Consider the following 11,284-nt stretch of genomic DNA (forward strand, 5'->3'; position numbering starts at 1 on the left):
ACCTGTTGGAGAAATATTGAAATGGTTGGGAAAGGCCATGGAACGTAGAAATATTTTTTTCACACTTTTTCCCTGTAAAATTTAGGTAAATAATTAGGTATTTTAGTACGGTTAAGTACTGTATGTACGGTTCAGGTAGCTTTATACATAGTTCCGGGTGGGCATTTTGTTGCTTTTTGAGAAGTGTTAGCCTTGTGGGAATAAAACTGAGATGGTTGTGAAAGCCCATGAAATATATAAATATTTTTTTCCTTGTAAAAGCTGGTAAATTAATAGGGATTTTCGTACAGTTAAGTATTGTATGTACAGTTCGGTTAGCTTTATATTTTGTTCAGACTGGGCATTCTGTTGGTTTTTTGGAAGTGTTAAACTTGTGGGAATAAAACTGACATGGCTGGGAAAGGCCATGGAGCATAAAAATATTTTTTTTACATTTTTTCCCTGTAAAATTTCGATAAAAAATTATGTATTTTCATACGGTTATGTACTGTATGTACGGTTTAGGTAGCTTTATATATTGTTCCGGGTGGGCATTTTCTTGGTTTTTCAGAAGTGTTAAAACTGTGGGAGGAAAAATGCCATGGTTGGGAAAGGACATGGAACATAGAAATATTTTTTTCACATTTTTTTACTTGTAATGATTAGGTAAATTCTTAGGTATTTTCGTATGGTTAAGTTTGCTGTCTATTTTTTCACGTTTTTTTATTTGTAAAAATTAGGTTAATTCAGAGGTATTTTCATACGGTTCAGTATGCTGTCTACGGATCAGTTAGCTTTATATATTGTTCCGGGTGTTTATTCTGTTGGTTTTTCGGAAGTGTCAGACCTGTTGGAGAAATACTGAAACGGTTGGGAAAGCCCATTGGATGTAGAAATATTTTTTTCACATTTTTTCCCCTGTAAAAGCTGGTAAATTATTTGGGATTTTTGTACAGTTAAGTATTGTATGTACGGTTCGGGTAACTTTATATTTTGTTCAGACTGGGCATTCTGTTGGTTTTTTGGAAGTGTTGAACTTGTGGGAGTAAAACTGACATGGTTGGGAAAGGCCAGGGAATGCAGAAATATTTTTTTCACATATTTCCCTGTAAAATTTTGTATTGTTAAGTATTGTATGTATGAATCCGGTAGGTTTGTATATTGTTCCGTGTGGGTATTTTGTTGGTTTTTGAAAAGTGTTAGACCTGTTGGTGAAATATTGAAATGGTTGGAAAGCCCATGGGATGTAGAAATACTTTCTTCACATTTTTTTCCTTTTAAAATCTGGAAAATTAATGGGGATTTTCGTACAGTTAAGTATTGTATGTACTGCTCGGGTAGCTTTATATATTGTTCAGACTGGGCATTCTGTTGGTTTTTTGGAAGTGTTAGAATCGTGGGAGTAAAATTGACATGGTTGGGAAAGCCCATGGAATATATAAATATTTTTTCCACATTTTTTTACTAATAATAATTTGGTAAATTAATAGTACCCTTTCTACGGACCGGTTAGCTTTATAATTTGTTCCGTGTGGATATTCTGTTGGTTTTTTAGAAGTGTTAGCCTTGTGGGTATAAAATTGACATAGTTGGGAAAGCCCATGGGATGTAGAAATATTTTTTCCCCATTTTTTCCTTGTAAAATCTGGTAAATTAATAGGGATATTCATACAGTTTTGTATGTACCATTCAGGTACCTTTATATATTGTTCAGACTGGGCATTCTGTTGGTTTTTTGGAAGCATTAGACTCATGGGAGTAAAATTGAAATGGTTGGGAGAGGCCATGGAATGAAGAAATGTTTTTTTTACATTGTTTTACTTGTAAAAATTTCTTGTAAAAATTACGTAAATTATCAGGTATTTTCTTACGATTAAGTACCATGTCCACTCATGGGTAAGCTTTATATATAGTATCATTTGGGCATTTTGTTAGTTTTTCAGAAGTGTTAATACTGTGGGAGCAAAACTGCCATGGTTGGGAAAGGCCATGGAACGTTGAAATATTTTTTTCACATTTTTTCCCTGTACGGTTAAGTATCGAATGTACGGTTGAAATACTGAAATGGTTTTTATTTTATTTTCCAGAGTTGAAAACAGTGAGATACATGCAATCTACATTGTTAATACAGAAAAGGAGAGCTATACTCTTCATTTGATACACTTGGTTCCCCATTTTTAATCCCTTTTGTAAATAGTTCAGGTAAGGGCCCCATTATTCTTGAAAGGCCTCTTAGTGTCAGTTTGGCTATCTTGGTAAGATCAGCTAGTTTATTCACCCAGTCTTCTGAAATGGTTGGGAAAGCCCATGGGATGTAGAAATATTTTTTTCAAATTTTTTCCTGGTAAAAACTGGTAAATTAATTGGAATTTTCGTACAGTTAAGTATCGTATGTACGGTTCGGGTAGCTTTATATATTGTTCCGGGTGGGCATTTTGTTGGTTTATGAGAAGTGTTAGCCTTGTGGGACTAAAACTGACATGGTTGGGAAAGCCCATGGAACATAGAAATATTTTTTTCACATTTTTTCCCTGATAAATTTAGGTTAAAAAGTACGTATTTTCGTACTGTTAAATACTGTATGTACAGTTCAGGTAGCTTTATATATTGTTCCGGTTGGCCTTTTGTTGGTTCTTGAGAAGTGTTAGCTGTGTGGGAGGAAAATTGACATGGTTGGGAAAGGCCATGGAATGAAGAAATATTTTTTTCACATTTTTTTTACTTGTAAAAATTAGGTAAATTCATCGATATTTTCATACAATTAAGTACCTTGTCTAGTATTAGACCTGTTGGAGTAACATTGACATGGTTGGGAAAAGCCATGGAATGTAGAAATATTTCTTTCAAATTTTTTTCTTGTAAAAATTAGGTAAATTAATAGGTAAATTAATAGGTAAATTAACAGGTATTTTTGCACGTTTAAGTACCATGTCTACTGATCAGTTAGCTTTATATATTGTATCGGGTGGGCATTTTGTTGGTTTTTGAGAAGTATTTTATCGCCTTTTTTTACTTGCAAAAATTAGGTATTCTGTTGGTTTTTCAGAAGTGTTAGACCTGTTGGAGAAATATTGAAATGGGTGCGAAAGCCCATGGGATGTAGAAATATTTTTTTCACATTTTTTTTGCTTTTAAAAGCTGGTAAATTAATAGGTATTTTCGTACGGATAAGTACGCTATCTACGGAGCGGTTAGCTTTATATTTTGTTCCGGGTGGGTATTCTGTTGGTTTTTCAGAAGTGTTAGACCTGTTCGAGAAATATTGAAATGGTTGCGAAAGCCCATGGGATGTAGAAATATTTTTTTCACATTTTTTTCCTTTTAAAAGATGGTATATTAATAGGGATATTAATAGGGAAGTGTTAGCCGTGTGGGAGTAAAATTTACATGGTTGGGAAAGCCCATGGGATGTAGAAATATTTTTTTCATTGTAAAAGCTGGTAAATTAATAGGCATTTTCGTCCAGTTAAGTATTGTATGTACGGTTCTGGTAGCTTTATATATTGTTCCGTCTGGGAATTCTTTTCGTTTTTTGGAAGCGTTAGACTTGTGGGAGTAAAATTTACATGGTTGGGAAAGGCCATGGAATGAATAAATTTTTTTTCCACATTTTTTTCTTGTAAAAATTAGTTCAATTAATAGGTATTATCGTACGGTTAAGTACCCTTTCTACGGATCGGTTAGCTTTATATTTTGTTCCGGGTAGGTATTCTGTTGGTTTTTCAGAAATGTTAGACCTGTTGGAGAAATATTGAAATGGTTGGTAAAGCCCATGGGATGTAGAAATATTTTTTTCACATTTTTTTCATTGTAAAAGCTGGTAAATTAATAGGCATTTTCGTCCAGTTAAGTATTGTATGTACGGTTCTGGTAGCTTTATATATTGTTCCGTCTGGGAATTCTTTTCGTTTTTTGGAAGCGTTAGACTTGTGGGAATAAAAGTGACATGGTTAGGAAAGGCCATGGAATGAAGAAATATTTTTATCATATTTTTTTAATCGTAAAAATTAGTAAATGCATAGGTATTTTCTTACGGGTAAGTTCACTGTCTACGGATTGGTTAGCTTTATATTTTGGAAGTGCCCATATTTTTTTCACATTTTTTTCTTGTAAAAATTAGGTAAATGAATAGGTATTTTTGTATGGTTAAAAGCCCTGTCTGCGGATCGGTTAGCCCATGGGATGTTGAAATATATTTTTCACATTTTTTTTCCTTTTAAAAGCTGGTAAATTAATAGGGATTTTCGTACGGTTAAGTATCGTATATACCGGTGGTCCCCAACCACCAGGCCTGGGCTGCGAAGGCCCTGGCACTGCACTGCGGCTCCCTCCCCCACCCCCCTGCAGTAAGAAACTTCCCAGGCCGCAAGTTTCTTACTGTGGGAGGGAGAGGGAAGCAGGGCCGCACATGCGCCATGCGCAGCCAAAAAAACACAGGTGCGGCACTTTCACACATTCGTGCATGCGCACAAGTGCCGCACACGCGCGTTTTCGGCCACAATGCGCATGCACATTGCAATCATGTGCGTCCCCCCAAGGGTCAGACATGACTCGGTGCATGCACAGGGGATATCGTTATTATTTTGTAAGCGTTAGACTTGTGGGAGTAAAATTTACATGGTTGGGAAAGGCCATGGAATGAATAAATTTTTTTTCCACATTTTTTTCTTGTAAAAATTATTTCAATTAATAGGTATTATTGTACGTTTAAGTACCCATTCTACGGATCGGTTAGCTTTATATTTTGTTCCGGGTAGGTATTCTGTTGGTTTTTCAGAAATGTTAGACCTGTTGGAGAAATATTGAAATGGTTGGTAAAGCCCATGGGATGTAGAAATATTTTTTTCACATTTTTTTCATTTTAAAAGCTGGTAAATTAATAAGGATTTTCGTACGGTTAAGTATCGTATATACGGTTTGGGTAGCTTTATATATTGTATCGGGTGGGCATTTTGTTAGTTTTTCAGAAGTGTTAAAACTGTGGGAGAAACACTGCCATGATTCGGTAAGGCCATGGAATGTAGAAATATCACAGTTTTACCCTTAAAAATTTAGGTAAATATTTAGGTATTTTCGTACTGTTAAGTACTGTATGTAACGTTTGGGTACCTTTATATATTGTTCAGACTGGGCATTCTGTTGGTTTTTTGGAAGCGTTAGACTCGTGGGAGTATAATTGACATGGTTGGGAGAGGCCATGGCATGAAGAAATGTATTTTTACATTGTTTTACTTGTAAAAATTTCTTGTAAAAATTAGGTAAATTATCAGGTATTTTCTTACGATTAAGTAACATGTCCACTCATGGGTCAGCTTTATATATAGTATCGTGTGGGCATTTTGTTAGTTTTTCAGAAGTGTTAATACTGTGGGAGGAAAACTGCCATGGTTGGGAAAGGCCATGGAACGTTGAAATATTTTTTTCACATTTTTTCCCTGTACGGTTAAGTATCGAATGTACGGTTGAAATATTGAAGTGGTTGGGAAAGCCCATGGGATGTAGAAATATTTTTTTCAAATTTTTTCCTGCTAAAAACTGGTAAATTAATAGGAATTTTCGTACAGTTAAGTATCGTATGTATGGTTCGGGTAGCTTTATATATTGTTCAGACTGGGCATTCTGTTGGTTTTTTGGAAGTGTTAGACCTGTGGGAGTAAAATTGACATTGTTGGGAAAGGCCATGGAATGAAGAAATATTTCTTTCACATTTTTTTCTCGTAAAAATTAGGTAAATTAATAGGTAAATTAACAGGTATTTTCGTACGGTTAAGTACCATGTCTACTGATCGGTTAGCTTTATATATTGTATCGGGTTGGCATTTTGTTGGTTTTTCAGAAGTGTTAATACTGTGGGAGGGAAACTGCCATGGTTGGGAAAGGCCATGGTACGTAGAAATATTTCTTTCACATTTTTTTCCTTTTAAAAGATGGTAAATTAATAGGGATTTTCGTACTGTTAAGTACGGTTCAGGTAGCATTATATATTGTTCCGGGTGGGCATTTTGTTGGTTTATGAGAAGTGTTAGCCTTGTGGGACTAAAACTGACATGGTTGGGAAAGCCCATGGAACATAGAAATATTTTTTTCACATTTTTTCCCTGATAAATTTAGGTTAAAAAGTACGTATTTTCGTACTGTTAAGTACTGTATGTACAGTTCAGGTAGCTTTATATATTGTTCCGGTTGGCCTTTTGTTGATTCTTGAGAAGTATTAGCTGTGTGGGAGGAAAATTGACATGGTTGGGAAAGGCCATGGAATGAAGAAATATTTTTTTCACATTTTTTTACTTGTAAAAATTAGGTACATTCATCGATATTTTCGTACGGTTAAGTACCCTGTCTAGTATTAGACCTGTTGGAGTATCATTGACATGGTTGGGAAAGGCCACGGAATATAGTGATGTTTTTTTCACATATTTCCATGTAAAATTTAGGTAAATAAATCTTTGTATTGTTAAGTACTGTATGTATGGTTTAGGTAGCTTTATATATTGTTCCGGGTGGGTATTTTGTTGGTTTTTCAGAAGTGTTAGCCTTGTGGGAGTGAAATGGTTGGGAAATCCCATAGAGTATATAAATATATTTTTCACATTTCTGTACTTGTAAAAATTAGGTCAATTAATCGGTATTTTCATACGTTTAAGTATGCTGTCTACGGATCGGTTAGCTTTATCTTTTGTTCCGGGTGGTTATTCTGCTGGTTTTTCCGAAGTATTAGACCTGTTGGAGAAATATTGAAACGGTTGGGAAAGCCCATGGGATGTAGAAATATTTTGTTCACATTTTTTCCTTTTAAAAGCTGGTAAATTAATAGGGATTTTCGTATGGTTAAGTACTGTAAGTACTGTTCAGGTAGCTTTATATATTGTCCCTCGTGGGCATTTTCTTGGTTTTTCAGAAGTGTTAAAACTGTGGGAGGAACACTGCCATGATTTGGTAAGACCATGGAATGTAGAAATATCACAGTTTTACCCTTTAAAATTTAGGTAAATAATTAGGTATTTTCGTACTGTTAAGTACTGTATGTAACGTTCGGGTAGCTTTATATATTGTTCAGACTGGGCATTCTGTTGGTGTTTTGGAAGCATTAGATTCGTGGGAGTAACATTGACATGGTTGGGAAAAGCCATGGAATGTAGAAATATTTCTTTCACATTTTTTTCTTGTAAGAACTAGGTAAATTAATAGGTAAATTAATAGGTAAATTAACAGGTATTTTTGTACGTTTAAGTACCATGTCTACTGATCAGTTAGCTTTATATATTGTATCGGGTGGGCATTTTGTTGGTTTTTGAGAAGTATTTCATCGCCTTTTTTTACTTGTAAAAATTAGGTAAATTCGTAGATATTTTCGTACGGTTAAGTACGCTATCTACGGATCGGTTAGCTTTATATATTGTTCCGGGTGGTTATTCTGTTGGTTTTCAGAAGTGTCAGAACTGTTGGAGAAATATTGAAATGGTTGGGAAAGCCCATTGGATGTAGAAATATTTTTTTCACATTTTTTTCCTTGTATATACTGGTAAATTAATAGGGTTAATAGTAAAGTTAAGTATTTTATGTACTGTTCGGGTAGCTTTATATATTGTACAGACTGGGCATTCTGTTGGGTTTTTGGAAGTGTTACTTGTGGGAGTAAAATTGACATGGTTGGGAAAGCCGATGGAATATATACACATTTTATTCACATTTTTTTATTTACAAAAATAAGGTAAATTAATAGGGATTTTCGTACGGTTAAGTATCGTATATACGCTTTGGGTAGCTTTATATATTGTATCGGCTGGGCCTTTTGTTGGTTTTTCAGAAGTGTTAAAACTGTGGGAGGAAAACTGCCATGGTTGGGAGGCCATGGAACATAGAAATATTTCTTTCACATTTTTCACATCCTGGTAAAAGCTGGTAAATTAATGGGTAGTATCGTATGGTTAAATACTGTATTTATGGTTCAGGTAACTTTATTTATTGTCTGGGTAGTTATTCTGTTGGTTTAGCAGAAGTGTTAGACCAGTTGGAGAAATCTTGAAATGGTTGGGAAAGCCCATGGGATGTAGAAATATTTTTTTCACATTTTTTTCTTGTAAAAATTATGTAAATACATAGCTATTTTTGTACCGTTAAGTACCCTATCCACAGAATGTTTAGCTTTATGTATTGTTCTGGGTGGTTAATCTGTTGGTTTTTCAGAAGTGTTAGACCTGTTGGAGAAATATTGAAATGGTTGGGAAAGCCCATGGGGTGTATAAATATTTGGTTCACATTTTTTCCTTTTAAAAGCTGGTAAATTAATAGGGATTTTCATACAGTTAAGTACTGTAAGTACGGTTCAACTAGCTTTATATATTGTCCCGGGTGGGCATTTTCTTGGTTTTTCAGAAGTGTTAATACTGTGGGAGGAACACTGCCATGACTGGGTAAGGCCAGGGAATGTAGAAATATATTTTTCACAGTTTTACCCTTTAAAATTTAGGTAAATAATTAGGTATTTTCGTACTGTTAAGTACTGTATGTAACGTTTGGGTAGCTTTATATATTTTTCAGACTGGGCATTCTGGTGGTTTTTTGGAAGCATTAGATTCGTGGGAGTAATATTTACATGGTTGGGAAAAGCCATGGAATGAAGAAATATTTTTTCACATTTTTTTCTTGTAAAAATTAGGTAAATTAATAGGTAAATTAACAGGTATTTTTGTACGTTTAAGTACCATGTATACTGATCAGTTAGCTTTCTATATTGTATCGGATGGGCATTTTGTTGGTTTTTGAGAAGTATTAGTCTTGTGGGAGTAAAATTGACATGGTTGAGAAAGCCCATGGAATATATAAATATTTTTTTCACATTTTTCATAGGTATTCTCGTACGTTGTCTACAGAAGTACGCTGTCTACAGAAAGGTTAGCTTTATATTTTGTGCCGGGTGGGTATTCTGTTGGTTTTCCAGAAGTATTAAACCTGTTGGAGAAATATTAAAATGGTTGGGAAAGCCATGGGATGTAGAAATATTTTTTTCCCATTTTTTTCCTTTTGAAAACTGGTAAATTAATAGGGATTTTCATACGTTTAGGTATATAAAGCTTTTGGTAGCTTTATATATTGTAAAGACTGGGCATTATGTTGGTTTTTAGGAAGCGTTAGACTTGTGGGAGTAATATTTACATGATTGGGAAACAACATGGAATGAAGAAATATTTTTTTCACATTTTTTTACTTGTAAAAATTAGGTAAACCCATAGGTATTTTAGTACGGTTAAGTACCCTGTCTACGGATCGGTTAGCTTTATATTTTGTTCCTGGTGGTTATTCTGCTGGTTTTTCAGAAATGTTAGACCTGTTGGAGAAATATTGAAATGGTCGGGAAAGGCCTTGGGATGTATAAATATATTTTTTTCTTCTGTTGATATTTTATTAAATATCGTTGTGTAAGAACAACTATTCATTCTCCTCACTCCGCAATCTTGCATTTGGATTGGTAACCTTGAAAGCAAGCTGAGCTGCCCTCTCCACAATTACTTTTCGATTCTTGGAGAAAACATTGTGAGCGATCTCTGCACAATATGACTTGTTGCTCATCATCAGCACCTCTAACTCTTTGACATTGTGGACAAGAAACTTTCTGAATCCTGAAGGCAGCATGTCCTTTGTCTTCTTATTGCTACCATACCCAATGTTGGGCATCAAGATTTGGCCCTTGAATCTTCTGCGAACTCAGTTGTCAATACTTCTTGGTTTTCTCCAGTTACGCTTGATTTTGACATAGCGATCAGACTGATGACGGATGAACTTCTTGGTTCTCTTCTTGAATATGAGGGGTCTGAGGGCCGGCATGTTGTCAGTCGGCTAATGGCGACACCCACCCGCCTCGGAAGCGCCGGCAGAAAACGGATGTACAAATATTTTGTTCACTTTTTTTCCTTTTAAAAGCTGGTAAATTAATAGGGATTTTCGTACAGTTCTGTATGTACGGTTCGGGTGTGAAAGGCCATGGAATGTAGAAATATTTTTTTCACATTTCCCCCCTGTAAAATTTAGGTAACTAATTAGGTATTTTTGTACTGTTACGTATTGTATGTACGGTTCAGGTAGCTTTATATATTTTATTGGGTGGGCAGTTTGTTTGTTTTTCAGAAGTGTTAATACTGTGGGATTAAAACTGCCATGGTTGGGAAAGGCCATGGAATGTAGAAATATTTCTTTCACATTTTTTCCCTGTAAAATTTAGATAAATAATTAGGTATTTTTGTACTGTAAGTACAATTCAGGTAGCTCTATACATTGTCCCGGGTGGGCATTTTGTTGGTTTTTGAGAAGTGTTAATACTGTGGGAGGAAAACTGCCATGGTTGGGAAAGGCCATGGAATATATAAATATTTTTTTCACCTTTTTTTACTTGTAAAAATTAGGTAAATCCATAGGTATTTTCGTACGTTTAAGTACCCTGTCTACGGATCGGTTAGTTTTATATTTGTTTCCGGGTGGGTATTCTGTTGGTTTTTCAGAAGTGTTAGACCTGTTGCAGAAATATTGAAATGGTTGGAAAAGCCCATGGGATGTAGAAATATTTTCTTCACATTTTTTTCCTTTTAAAACCTGGAAAATTAATAGGGATATCCGTACGGTTAAGTATCGCATATACGGTTTGGGTAGCTTTATATATTGTATCGACTGGGCATTTTGTTGGTTTTTAGAAGTGTTAAAACTGCGGGAGGAAACCTGCCATGGTTGGGAAAGGCCATGGAATGTGGAAATATTTTTTTCACATTTTTCACATCCTGGTAAAAGCTGGTAAATTAATACGGATTTTCGTACAGTTAAGTATTGTATGTACCGTTCGAGTAGCTTTATATATTGTTCACACTGGGCATTCTGTTGGTTTTTTGGAAGCGTTAGACTCATGGGAGTAAAATTGGTTGGGAGAGGCCATGGAATGAATAAATATTTCTTTCACATTTTTGTCTTGTAAAAATTAGGTAAATTAATAGGTAAATTAACAGGTATTTTCGAACGGTTAAGTACCATGTCTACTGATCGGTTAGCTTTATATATTGTATCGGGTGGGCATTTTGTGTTAGACAAGTGGGTGAAATATTGAAATGGTTGGGAAAGCCCATGGGATGTAGAAATATTTTTTTCACATTTTTTTCCTTTTAAAAGCTGGTAAATTAATAGGGATTTTCGTACAGTTAAGTATCATTTATACGGTTTGGTTAGCTTTATATATTGTATCGGGTGGGCATTTTGGTGGTTTTTAGACGTGTTAAAACTGTGGGAGGAAACCTGCCATGGTTGGGAAAGGCCATGGAATGTA

At 35.0% G+C, this 11,284-nt stretch overlaps 1 pseudogene; it reads right to left on the minus strand.

Moving 5' to 3' along the window:
• Positions 1 to 9,408: 9,408 nt before the first annotated feature.
• On the minus strand, positions 9,409 to 9,804 carry LOC143821616 (large ribosomal subunit protein eL32 pseudogene; annotated as a pseudogene).
• Positions 9,805 to 11,284: the final 1,480 nt, after the last annotated feature.

The sequence above is a fragment of the Paroedura picta genome, chromosome 1 (genome assembly GCF_049243985.1).
Source record: "Paroedura picta isolate Pp20150507F chromosome 1, Ppicta_v3.0, whole genome shotgun sequence".
In the NCBI taxonomy this organism is placed as follows: domain Eukaryota; kingdom Metazoa; phylum Chordata; class Lepidosauria; order Squamata; family Gekkonidae; genus Paroedura; species Paroedura picta.